This window comes from Sminthopsis crassicaudata, chromosome 3, assembly GCF_048593235.1.
Source record: "Sminthopsis crassicaudata isolate SCR6 chromosome 3, ASM4859323v1, whole genome shotgun sequence".
Classification (NCBI taxonomy): Eukaryota; Metazoa; Chordata; class Mammalia; order Dasyuromorphia; family Dasyuridae; genus Sminthopsis; species Sminthopsis crassicaudata.
Window position 1 is genome coordinate 33,114,361 of NC_133619.1, and position 13,000 is coordinate 33,127,360.

General features: G+C 35.0%; 1 protein-coding gene across 7 annotated transcripts in view; it reads left to right on the forward strand.

The window, feature by feature from the left end:
* The window catches only part of NAALADL2 (N-acetylated alpha-linked acidic dipeptidase like 2), a 1,407,963-nt gene that overhangs the window by 1,082,442 nt on the left and 312,521 nt on the right, over positions 1-13,000 (forward strand). The gene's annotated exons all lie outside the window — the stretch shown is intronic.

Below are 13,000 nucleotides of genomic sequence, written 5' to 3' on the forward strand. Positions count from 1 at the left end.
CACAATCATCCCAAAGATGAAGGCATAGTAGGGAATGACCTTTTGCAAATCCACTGAAGCTACAATATAGCATCATAGAAGCCAAACGAGAGATGAAACAAATAATGAGCCAGGCTTCTGATTAGCCATAATTCTTGCCTGAAATGTAATGCAAACCAACATTTTATGACTTTCGTAAAATATTTTCTAGTTTAATAGTTTTCATCAGCGTTTCCATGTGTGATATAATAAAAAAAAAAAAAAAGACATTTAAAAAGATGAAGTGGATAAATTCTACATTTAGGACCAGCCAAAGCCCAATATGGATGCTCTAAATTATGCCAATATCTCTAAGTTGGTAAATTAATTTCTCCTGCTGTGTAGGCTGTGTCAAATTCACTGACTTTCATTTACCTTCCTAGAAGCGAATGAAGAAAGGCAGGCAGCTGAAGATGCTTCCCCTGAGGTTAAGTCCAGCTTTAGGAAATTAAGGCCATTCTTTTAGGGAATTAGTCCACTGTGCACGTGAATGAGCACCAAGAGGGGCTGACGAGTTAGAATAGAGATATTGTGGAGGGCTAGATTTAAATGCTTTATATACCTGGAGCTTAAATAATTAATTTGAAGTTGGATATTTCCTACTATGATCATTTCAAAAGACATGGTTATATATTGTTAAAATAATTGCTGACTAAATGGATAATACATTGTTTTAGAATTTGTAAACTACTTAATATTATATTTGAAAAATGACAGTATCCATTTGCCCCTCATTTTATGTTAGCATTCACAGTTACTAGAGTTTGACCCCTCACTACTCTTACAGATCAGTTTATCCTGTTCCTTTTTTTAAGATCTTTCCAATGTAGTCAAAGTAGATTATTATTCCCCCACTCTGTACCAAGTGCTACATATGCTGACCCTATGCCTTCCCAAAGAACTCCCATATCTAGAATGCGATCCTTCATGATTTTAGCTTCTCCTAATCCTTGCCTTCCTTAAAGGCTCAGATTAAATTCAGTCTCACCAGGAAATCTTACCTAAGCTCACCAGTTAATGTTCTTCCTCTTCTTCTCCCAATTAACTACATTATATTTTCTTTTGTACATGTAGTATCCTTGTCACCCGTAAGTAAAATGTATTTTCATTCATTTCTTTGTGTACTCCTCATATGCCTACCTGGAACAATGTCTGGGACAGAGTAAGCAATTAAGTAATTAAATTGTGCCAAATCTTTAGTTTATAGTACTTTACCTAGAATTGTGACCACTTTAAAGCAAAAGCTAACCTTAACCTCCCAGAGGAGGGCATCTAGGATGGGTTTTGTGTAATTTCATTCCATGGTTCCAGTTTATATTTGTAGATGAAATGAAAGCATTTCGTTTTCTGGCAGAAAATGCAAAAGATACAATTCACAAACAGAATATTAATATTGGGAATCATAGCTCCTTCTTTAATTCCAAGCCTTGTTTTGGGGGGGATACTTGGTTTCCCCACTTATACCACTGAATTCTTGAATCTAAATTAGTTTTGATTCATGTTATTATAAAACATAAATATGTGCCATGTAGATTTTAGAAGTGTGATATTGTCAGAAAACAAAAACAAAAACAAAAAAAATGTGTTGATGTAACTCCCCTAAGACTAGAGATCACTGTTTTCTATGCCTAACTCCTATGTAATGGTTTGTTAAAATATAAATGATTATTTAAAGCAAATTTGCTCAGACAAATGATGGATTAAGACATCGATACTTCCCCCCTCCCAGAATCCTAAATATACAAAATGACAAGAAAATCTGAAGGAAACAGAATCTTGTGGATGTATATGCATGTATATATTCAAATATTCAAAAGCTATACTGTTTATGACATTTTATAGAAATATGTAAAAATTTCCCTGCACAGCAAGGGCAAAGCTCTTTGCCCAATCCAAATGTCTTTCCAGAGGATGAAGAATCTGATGCAGTTTTGTCACTGATTTCTATGATTTGTGTTTCTGCATATGTGGTGCTTCTGTATTACTTGGTTTAAAGAAAAAATTGATTCCTCTACAAGGACCATTAATATTTGTCTTGGGTTTGCTAATGGCCAGAAAATGATCGGTTAATCCAATATAAATGGTCTTTTAAGAGTTTGATACTGACCATCTCTCCTTGTTAAAACATTAGTATATTTCACATTATTATTTTACTTTGAAATACTTTTGTCACAATAAGATGGATTGGCCAATATTCTCTAAGTAGTGAATATTAAATATATTATTTTGTAGTGAGCTTCTGGATTCTTTCTCTCAGAGCAAAACTGTTTCCATCTCTTCTTCTAGGTTCTAGGGTGAGGAGTTAGGGGGAATTTTTTCTCTTATGCTATTGCTTTGAGCCTCTATTCAACATGTTTCCTATTAGATGATGAGTACCTCAGTTCCTTCACTAACACTAATGAACTTTTTTACAGATGCCTATTTACTGAAAAGATATAGTAAGAACAAATGTACAAACATTGTTGAAATTCCTGACTAAATGAATAATGCATTGTATTTTAGAGTTTGTAAATTACTTGATATTATTTTGGAAAAATGACAGCATCCATTTGCTCCTCATTTTTCTCTAGGATGAAATAAAATTTGTTTATCTTAGCATTCACAGTTACTATCCTAATAGGTCATTCCTTCCTTTATCCCCCCCAACCATTGGGGATATATTCTCTCCTATACCCTATCAGTTTCTGAGGGGAAAAATAAATAGTGGCTCAAACTTAACTCAGTTTCTACTTAGATTGACCCAACCAAGCTCTCTTCTGGATGAATGATTCTTACAGATCTGCTGCTTTGCTACTGCTCAGGTAGACAAAATAGTCCCTTTGTATCTTGCCTCTCACTAACTGATTTTTGGCAAACACTGGTATGAACTCTAGTTCCCAGATTCTGTGCTCATTCTGCAGACCTTTGAAGCACTCAAGTCACAGCTGTCTCCAATTTCTTTTACTTAAAACAAAAAAAAAGATCATAAAGAGACAAAATAGAGCCCCCAGATTCATGAGTTGAGGAAGTAATTTGGGAGGTATATTGAGGCCAATATGCAAAAAAGAATTATTTTCTTTTTTTGATTCTCTGAGCAAATTTGCTTTAAATAATCATTTACATTTTACAAACCAATACATATACAAAAATGGTGCCTGGATAACATGAGAAAGAGTGTAATAAACTGGGTCATCCTGCCCTAAATGTGCAATTTAGAAATGATCAATCATAGAAAATACAAAGATATGATTCTGGGCCTCAAGTCAGAGAGAGAGCCCATCCTGAAACATTACCTGGGTGACCATCAAAAAAATGACCTCCCTTCTCTGAGTCTGTTTTTACATATATAAGATGAGGAAACACTTACTTTACAGTTACTATGATACTCTTGTGATATAATGCAAAATAAAGATTTTATTAGCTTTCAAAACATAAATGTCACTGAAGGTAATGTTAAAAATAGAAGCATTTGGGGTGTCCTGTAGGGAGAGAAGGTTGGAATGCACTTCGGTGGCCATGTGGTCCTTCCTTCTACATAAAAGGCACCTCCTCCATCATAGCATGTCCAACAAGCAGTCATCCAGACTTCTGGAACCCAAAGCTTACCATGCATTATCTCACCTTCTGATTGGTCCCTAAGCATATTCACAACACTTTTAAAAACACAAAGATAGTGCAGTTTCCTTATCAGATCTGTCCAATCACATTAATACTTTTCAAGCAAGCATCCACATTCCCATCTGGAGGGTGGAAGGGAGTAGGCTTAGGTCTCACTGGAACCTAGTAAGCATTCTTGCAGATCACTTGACCTGGTCACAATTACTTTTCCTAGCTCAGGTATTGCCTTCTAATTATTCCTGAATTATTTATTCCTCCTCAAAGGAGGACCTTTGACCTTACTTTTGTATTTTTTACTTATTTTTATTAATTGACCTCACTTTTTTAAAGAACTACAACACAATTTCTTCTTATTGATATTCAGTGATATGTAATATGAATATGGATGTGAGCTCTTGAAAGTTTGCCTTTACATTGGTTGTTTCAGATTACATTCCCACAATTCTCTTTATTCTTACCTTAATCTTGCATAAACATACCTCTCTTCTCTCATAGAGAGATTATAGACTACAATTGAGAAGTGGTGCATTCTCTTAAATGTTTTTTTAGTTTATTTAATTGATTTTCTTTTTATTATCACATTCAGTAATGACAAGATGGCAGCATATAAAAAAACAGAGACTGTTTAGAAGCAAAATCCTGTACTAGTGACACCAAAATACTACCCAATTTGCTTGTCTTTCTCTTATCCAAATTCATCTGCACAGGTCATCCCACCAAATCTAGAACAAATTCCATCCATTCTCTTCCTTCAAAGCCCAGCTTAGGAGTTAGCATCTTTCTAATGAAGCCTCCCTCAATCTTTCTGGTCATAAATGCTCCCTTCTTTCAAAACTCACTCATCTCTGTCTAACCTGTTGCATATACATACACACACACACACACACACACACACACACACACACACACACACATATATTTATATATGCATATATAAATATATGTGTGTGTGCGTGCATGTGTGTATGTACATATATATATATATATAGCAGAGTATTACATATTATATATGTTATATATAATATATATTGCATGGTATTAAAAGTTCTCTGTACATGTCTTACTTTTTTATAAAATAATAAGCTTCTTGAAAATAGACACTTTATATCAATTTTTAATGTGTATATTCCTAATATCTAGTGAATATAATTGTTGCTTAAGTGCTTGTTGCCTTGAATTAGAAAGGCTAGAGACAGCCTTTTTGTGGATTGGTTATGTATGCAGTTATGTGTTTAGTTGCATTATTTTTTGTCCCTTGTTCAAAATTATCTCTTAGATTTAAAGCAGTGTTATCCCTTTCCAGAATAGGTATGGATCGTTTCCAAAATTGAACAAAGGTTTTAGCCACCGGATCAACCCAACATGTTCTTCATCTTACTGCAGGTCTCTCTGGTCCGTGGAAAACCAGCCTGTAGGGTGAATTGCCCATGTGTTGCCCTTTCATTGAGCTATATGGGCAGTCCTCTACATGTGACTTTGTAGACTATCAGCATTATGCCATGAGCTGTTTTGTTAATTCTAGACATAATCCCATCAGGTGATTTACACATGATCACATTTTGTCTTCTACTACTTTTTGTGGTCTCCATTTTTTAAATGATCATCTTTGACCATAGGATTGTAGATTTCAAGCTGAAGGTGACCATTAAAGATCATTGAGTCTAATCTCCTTATTTTACAGATGAGGAAATTGAGGCACAGAGAGGGGAAGGGCAGAAGTGACTTGCCCATGGTTCAGGGCTTTATCCACTATTCCATGCTATCAATTACAGAAGAGATTACAGTTATCTAATGTCTCATTCCTGCGGCTAATTTTGTTTACAGTATTTGAGATTGAAGATATTTTAATAGCAAGGGCATTGCCTTTGGATTCAGGAGGATATGGATTCAATTCTTGCCTCCAACATCTTCAAGTTGTGTGGCAAATTTTGTAACCTCAATTTCCTGATCTGTAAATCCTTACAAGATTTTAATGAGTATGAAATGAGGCAATATATATAAAAAGTGCTTTATAAATGTTACCTCTTATCATTGTTTCTGGATTATTTATAAACTGCCTTTCTTTTTCTTCTTTCTCTCCCATATACAATTTGCATGTCTTTCTGAGAAACTGCACACTTTTGTCTCATGGCATCCAGGATGTTTTCCAGATGAATCTTTTGTGTATTGCCCTTTTCCCCCATACTCTCCACTATTTCCAATTCTCCTCACACTTTTCCTATTCTACTTGGCCTCCTTTCCATCCCTTCCACTATTCCACTATTAGTCAATTGAAGTGGCCATTAAGACTCCAATAAATTGATTTAAAATGTTCCTTTAAACTAATACACTACCTTGCTGAAAGCCTCACATTTGAAGTTATGCTACTACTGGGCAGATTTATCCATCCCTTATGTTTACATGATTGTCTTTGTTTATTTTTTTGGTTTGTTTCTTTTGAAGCTAATTTGAGTCTAAAGCACTGAACTGATCTCCCCAGTTCATTACTCTTTCAGGAGGGTTTTGTTTCAGCATACATTAACAATTTGCAAATACTATTTGTTTTAAATCTTGCTATCAGGGGAAGGCAGCCCAATGCTGGATAAAACGCAGAATTTATGGAAGGCAGCTGATTTAAATATTTGGATTATGCCGCCAAAGAGCAAGGCAAACATTCTGAGACCTTAACAAATTTAGTTTGAACTCATTTATCCATCCACCATAATTACTGTACGCATTCATTAAAGAGGCATGCGGCTTGAGTTGCGTCGTATTTACAGTGTTTTGATTGGTATGTCGGACAGCAGACCTCCATGGGCCTCAGGAGGAAATGATGGTTTACCCAGCTGTGGTATGAACGAATTGTCATTGGCCAACAGGTTGCTCACTCACACAGGATCTCATGAATACAGTCAGCCTCATTTTGTCCATTATAGAAAAGTGAAATTTATTATAACCAAACAATTGCTATTTTCTGTTGTTGTTTTCTCCACTATAAATTATGGCTGGTTAAAATCTCCATCTAATGGCAGTAATTTGATTATTTATATGATCATTATAACACAAAAATTCATTTCCATGGGGCATATTGTGTGATGCTTTTAAGTATATGAATTTAGCAGAAGCATTTTTATGCTTTTTTTTTAAAAGACTCAAATTTTTAAGGTGAAAAATATTAAATGCTATGACTTTTTTGAAATCATGTTAGGTAGATTTAGTCACGATAGTTAAAGAAATAAACAAACTAACCTGATTTTAGGGAAGTGCATTATAGAATCTGAAATTTTTTATTTATTTAGAGAAAATAATAAATCAATGAACTAGCTTTCCAATTATTTGTTTTATTTTCATGACTCATAAGTAGATTTCTTTTGGCAATTGGCCTTCTGGATACATTTGAGATAGGATTTTGTGGGAAATTTCTTTCATTGTCCCCATATTCATGATGCAAATAAATCCTCTTGCAAGTTAATAGTCTACAAAGTTTGTAAATAGCAATAACTTGGTTCTAATTTTTGCCTGTTATTGTATTACTTAGTAGTATCTCAAGCAAAATTATGTGTAAGTATTACCCCCACAATGCTAAATAGGTGCCTCTGGCACTTCCATGGTGATCTGTAAGGAAATGGTGAGGGGCAGCTGGGTGGTGCAGTGGATAGAGCACCAGCCCTGAATTCAGGAGGACCGGAGTTCAAATCTGATCTCAGACACTTAACACTTCCTAGCTGTGTGACCCTGGGCAAGTCACTTAACCCCAGCCTCAGGAGAAAAAAAAAAAAAATGAAATGGTGAGTTAGCAGAAGCCATTTATGGCTTCATTTTGTCTAATCCTTGTACATAGTACCTGTTTTCAAAATTGTGCCTGTGTTAGCCATCCATCTATTTTGTGTATCTGCCACCTTTCCTCCTTCTTCCAAAGTCTCTAAATACTAAGCTATTACCAAAATCATCAGCACCAAGACGTCATTGTCCTTGCTGGCCACAACTTATGTGGTCTCACCTGAAGTGGTCTGAACCTATTATATAGCCTTCTTATCTATCTGCCCTGCACTCAAAACTAAGCTTCCAGGCATTATAATTAAAAAATAAAGCTATTTTTAAAAATTCACTTTAAAATTGTTTTACCTGTTCTCAACTTTCTTTTTTTTAATTTATTCCTACATCATTGAATTTACAAGATTATTTTTGCATTTTCTCTTTTTTATTTTTCTAAATTTTTTTTTCTTTTATAACTTATAATTCTGTCTTGGGCTCTAAAAATAGTTGTATAATTTATTTTGTGTTTCACTCATGAAATGGAAATTAAAATGGTAACAACATATAAAATAATAAAACAATAGGCCTTTTTCATTTTAGGATGTTAAAAGCCTTTGTGATTATGCTGTTAGAATAAAAACAACACATACTTCTACTCACAAATCTTGAAGAAAGGATCCAAAAATTTCTTATTGTCTAGGGACTCAGAAGATTTAAATCTCAGTAGTTTAGGGATGGCTAGGTGGTACAATGTTTAGAGCACCTGCCCTAAAGTCAGGAGGACCTGAGTTCAAACCTAGCCTCAGACACTTAACACATCTTAGCTGTGTGATCCTGGGCAAGTCACTTAATCCCAATTGCCTCAATAAAAAAAAACAAAGATAAACAAACAAAAAAATCTCTGTGTTCTCAAGCAGTTATCTTGATAACTATTACCTTTACTTTCAATTCAGTTCAACAAATGAGTATTCAGAACTTAGTCTTGATATTAGTGTAGCCCCATTCTGTTGGTTACTCTCATAAGACTGCCTACCTTTTCTGGTCCTTTTATTTGTAATTATATCCTTTCCATTGCTTTTCTTGGGCGGTTCTTCTTTGGAAACTTGTAACTGTCTACTCTGTCCACCATGAATCTATTGTGACTTAGTATGTCATAGTATGTTAGCATGTCAAAGCATAAATGTGAATTCAAAGAATATTGGGATTGAAGAAAAAATGAGTCCTTGTTTGAAGGATAAACTGGGGTCATTAAAAGCCCTGCCTTCTTTCCCAAAAGCAATCCAACCTACCTCTTCTCCTCCTGCTTCATTTTTGGCCCAGGTTGCTGTCCATCTACTATGTCTTGCCTATATATATATATATATATATATATATATATATATATATTTACCGATAGTCTGGCTCAATGGCCTGTCTGTCCAAGTAATTTTTCCTAGTTAGGCTTTAGGCATAAAATTATAAGGGTAAGAGGTGAGTTTAGATAATTAAACCATGCACTCATACATTTATCAGATTAGAATACAGGCACAAGTTTTTAACATGGCCTGAATACTTCCCTAGGTGGAACAGAAATTCTCTTTATGAGTAAATTGGTCGTTCACTCTGAGTTTGTGTAGAATCACCAAGGCAGTTGGAATTTTATAGTGAGAGCCTGGAAACATAGGCCTGACAGCCTTCTAGTTATACCCCTAAAAAGGAATGTATGAGAGAAAGGAGGAGGGAACAGCAGAGACATTAGCAAGGTCTTTTTTTTTTTTCTCCTCCTTTGAAAAAAAGAGCATCATAAACATTTGAAGAATCCTTATATTTGGACATTTTCCTTGGGGTCACAGCAGCATCTTTTCTATGTCTGACATCAGTATCTTCACTAAGAGCTAATGGTAGACTAAATGTAATGAAGAAAACACATTTAAGTTTGTGCAAAAAGCACAGCAGGAAAATTACTCTTATAATACTTCAGGGAAATAACTAGTACAAGGACTTTCAGGATCTGGGAATTATCTTTTTTACACCTGTACACACTCATGTGTGAGTTTACACAGAGTTTGGAGGGCTGGGAATAGGTGGAGTAATGTTTTATATCAACTCTTCTTCCTTTGTCTTGATTTTAAATATCCCTAACTGAAAGCTGTCTGGCTGACTCACTAATATAACCACAAAAGAGGGAGAACACAGAGGTAACTTTAGTGAAACAAATCCCATCCCCTCAGGCTTAATCCTAGAGTCTCTGAGGGAATCAAGTAGCTGTCCTCTGCCCAGCAGGAGCCTAATCTAGTATAGCCAAAGGTTACAAAAGATGTTCCAGAGTCTACACAATAAAAGTAGCATAAACCTTAGATTCATGAATGTTATTCCATAATAAGAGAGATGTACTCAGTACTTGAATGAGTTTGACAAAAGGTAAAAGACAGGGATTAAACAAACTGACAAAGGGTTCTAAGAAAATATAAGAAGGGAGTTCATTGTTTTATAAATATGTATATTATGTTTTTGCCTTCAAAATTCTAAATGCAAATTTGTGATCCTAATTGATCTAAATGAACCTGAAAAAATGTCCCAGAGTCCTTTCTTTACAACTGTTAACTTTGATGATCACTATTTACTTTAGCAGATTATGCTTTCACTCCCTAATTCTGTGTATAAATTTATGACCCTGGTAGGACTGATATCTTATTAGCCTACTCTATGGAGCCATTATAATGCTTTTGACTATTCCAGTTATACAGATGTTCACTGGACTGTCTAACATATAACTATAGCCCATTGGTGGTCATAGCTGCTGTCATGCAGCTCTTTCCTCTTCCTGAGCCTTGATGGCTGTGGTATAAGTTTAAGATGACCTTGGGCTCACATAGAAAAGGAAGAGTAGACCTCTAACCAGAACTTGCAAGAGGAACAAAAACAAACCACAAAATTCTTATACTTCCAATGCTGACCAAGATCACATTTCTCCCACTCCCATTTCTAAGCATGACCCTTCCCTCTACCCACCTCTTCATTTTGGACTTTGAGGAGTCTTAGTAAAAGAAAGAAATGGGGGAGTATTTATGTTTTTACATTTAAGGAGATATATCTATGAGATTCCATTTCTTAGGAAATTTACATTTCCTTTTACATTTTTGAAGGAAAAAAACATAGACAAGCAATTAATGTTGGAGACAGGATTCAGTCTGCCTTCTTTTGACAAAATGGCAGGTGATAATTTTTAAGTGGCTGAACTATATATTCTGATATTTTAATGGATTCTAATTAATTAAATGATTCTTATTAAATCTAACTAAATGGGTTTTAATTAAAGAGTTTGAGTGATAGAATCTTAGAATTGAGGAGAAACTTAAAAAAAAAAAAACAAGTCCAAACTATCTTCCATTTTATAACTCTGAAGACTGAGACTCAGAAATGTTAATTAAGTGACTTTCCAAATTACTTAATGTCAAACAAAGAGAGTCTCCATCTCTTGACTATTACACCAGGACTCTTTCTCCAAGACTATAAAGTTTCCTGAATCATCATAATTAATATTTTAAAAGAAAAATATCTCAATGTAACCAAAACAATAACAACAGGAAAACCTCCTAAACATGCACATACAGACACACAAACACACATACACACAGAGACAGAGAGAGAGAGACAGACAGACAGACAGGCATAGAGGGTGGGAGGAGAGGGAGAGGGGATCTGAAATCCTTTTTCTGTCTGAAGTCTAGAAATGACTGTGGTTTAAAACAAAAGCACTAATAAAACATATATATTTTTTTAAATGCACCTAAAATATTTTTTGAGTATAGTCTTGAAAGTAACATTGTTAGCTAAATTAAGTGGTCTCTTTTGTATCTAATAAGCAACCATCATAACTACATTGAATATTCATTTCAATTCTTCTTCATTTCCATAATTGAGATTTGCATCTACTGTAGAAGTTTATTCACATAAGCTTGTAAAAGGTGTTCATTGTTTATATTCTCCAGCATCTTCCAGTGTTCTAGAGGAAAATATTTATGACGTACCTGTTTGCAGTTTCTGAGGAGTCTGCAAGGCTTTTACTTCCTTGATTTTGAACATTAAAAAAAAAAAAAAATCTCATTGCCTTCATCTAGGGCCTTTCTTCAGTTTGAATTCACCAAATATCATAATATTTCATTGTTCAGTTATCCCTTTTGGTGTTTTGTTAGTGATTTTCCATTTTCTTGCCAACTTCATTTTACATAAGAACTGAAGGAAAAGGGGTTAAATGACTTTGCCCAGGTTATACAACCAATAAGACTCTAAGGCCAGAGTTAAATTCATAAGGATGAATCTTCCTGACTGAGTTTGACATGCATGTACCACCCTCGCTTCCCCCAAATCATCTTGTGCATTGGTTTAGTTAGAGAATCTTGTCAAGGTCTTAGAAGATTCTCTCTTCTTCAAGTTCTTCAGTAGCTGATATTTATATAGTCATCTTTATTGGTGAACTGCTGCCTTGATTGTGTTCATCTTAAATCATTTAAGATTTGACATTTAAGATGAGACAATTATTTTTAGTGTAAATTTTTTTTTCAAATAACAGTACTATAATTATCACACAGACTCAGAATTATGTGACCTTTAGCATCCTCTGCCCTCCTCTACCCTGTCAGGTCTCTACTTTATACAACTACTATATTACTATACTATTTAATATATAGTATAGTATTACCTTACTATACAACTACTTAGCTAATGGTATCTGTAATCTGAAAATTAGCTTTGACTTGCCACCTCTTTAGATCTTCCTCAGTACATCAGAAATATAATTTTATTCAGATGCCTGGGAAGACCTTGTAAATGTCCTAAACTGCAGTCTGTGCCTGCCACTTCTACATTTCCATACTTTCTAGGTCATCTAAGGAAGCAGAAGGGAGAGTCAACCATGTATATCCAGAGTGGGAAGACACTGACACTGCCCTGGCTCTGAGAGCCAGGTCTGCCATGACCTAAAGTCCTAGAAGATCTTGGCCAAGTTTATACTTCATTGATGACTATGCATACCCTGCTATGCTCCTGAAACACTGAGGAAGGCTTTTTTGATTACTCACGACTTTTTTTTGTTCTCTTTGGTCTGAGGCTCTAACATTATAAATTTGTAAACTAAAAACAATGGAGCCCTCAAAATGTTCTTTTTTAATTTTTGTATATAAGTACATAGATGAATTGCCTACTACTAAGATTTAATCCATTTTTGAAGCTGGTTTATGTTTTTCAAGTAGCAGCAGATGGGATGGACCAAAGGCCAGAGAAGAATCAGCCCTTCCTCAATCTCTCTACACTATCTCATTCAGAGACCTTCTCTGTCCTCCTCTCCAAGGATGGTTGCCAAGTCTACATTTGCAGCTCTGACCTATCTTTTAAGTTTCTGCCTCATTTTTCTTTCCCTTTCCTGGACATCTCCATCTGGATGTCCCACTCTCACAGCAAAATCAAAGCTCTGTAATACAATGCCTGCAATTTGTCCCTGAAGTTTCCTCCTGGATACCTTTATTTCGGTCACTGATACTATGACTCTCTCAATGTCCTCTGTCCCAAACCCTAGATTTACCCATGACTCCTTTCCTTCCACACTCCATTTAGTTACTTAACCCATTTCCTTTTCCATGTACAGCCATATTGTCATTTGTTTTCCTTTCTT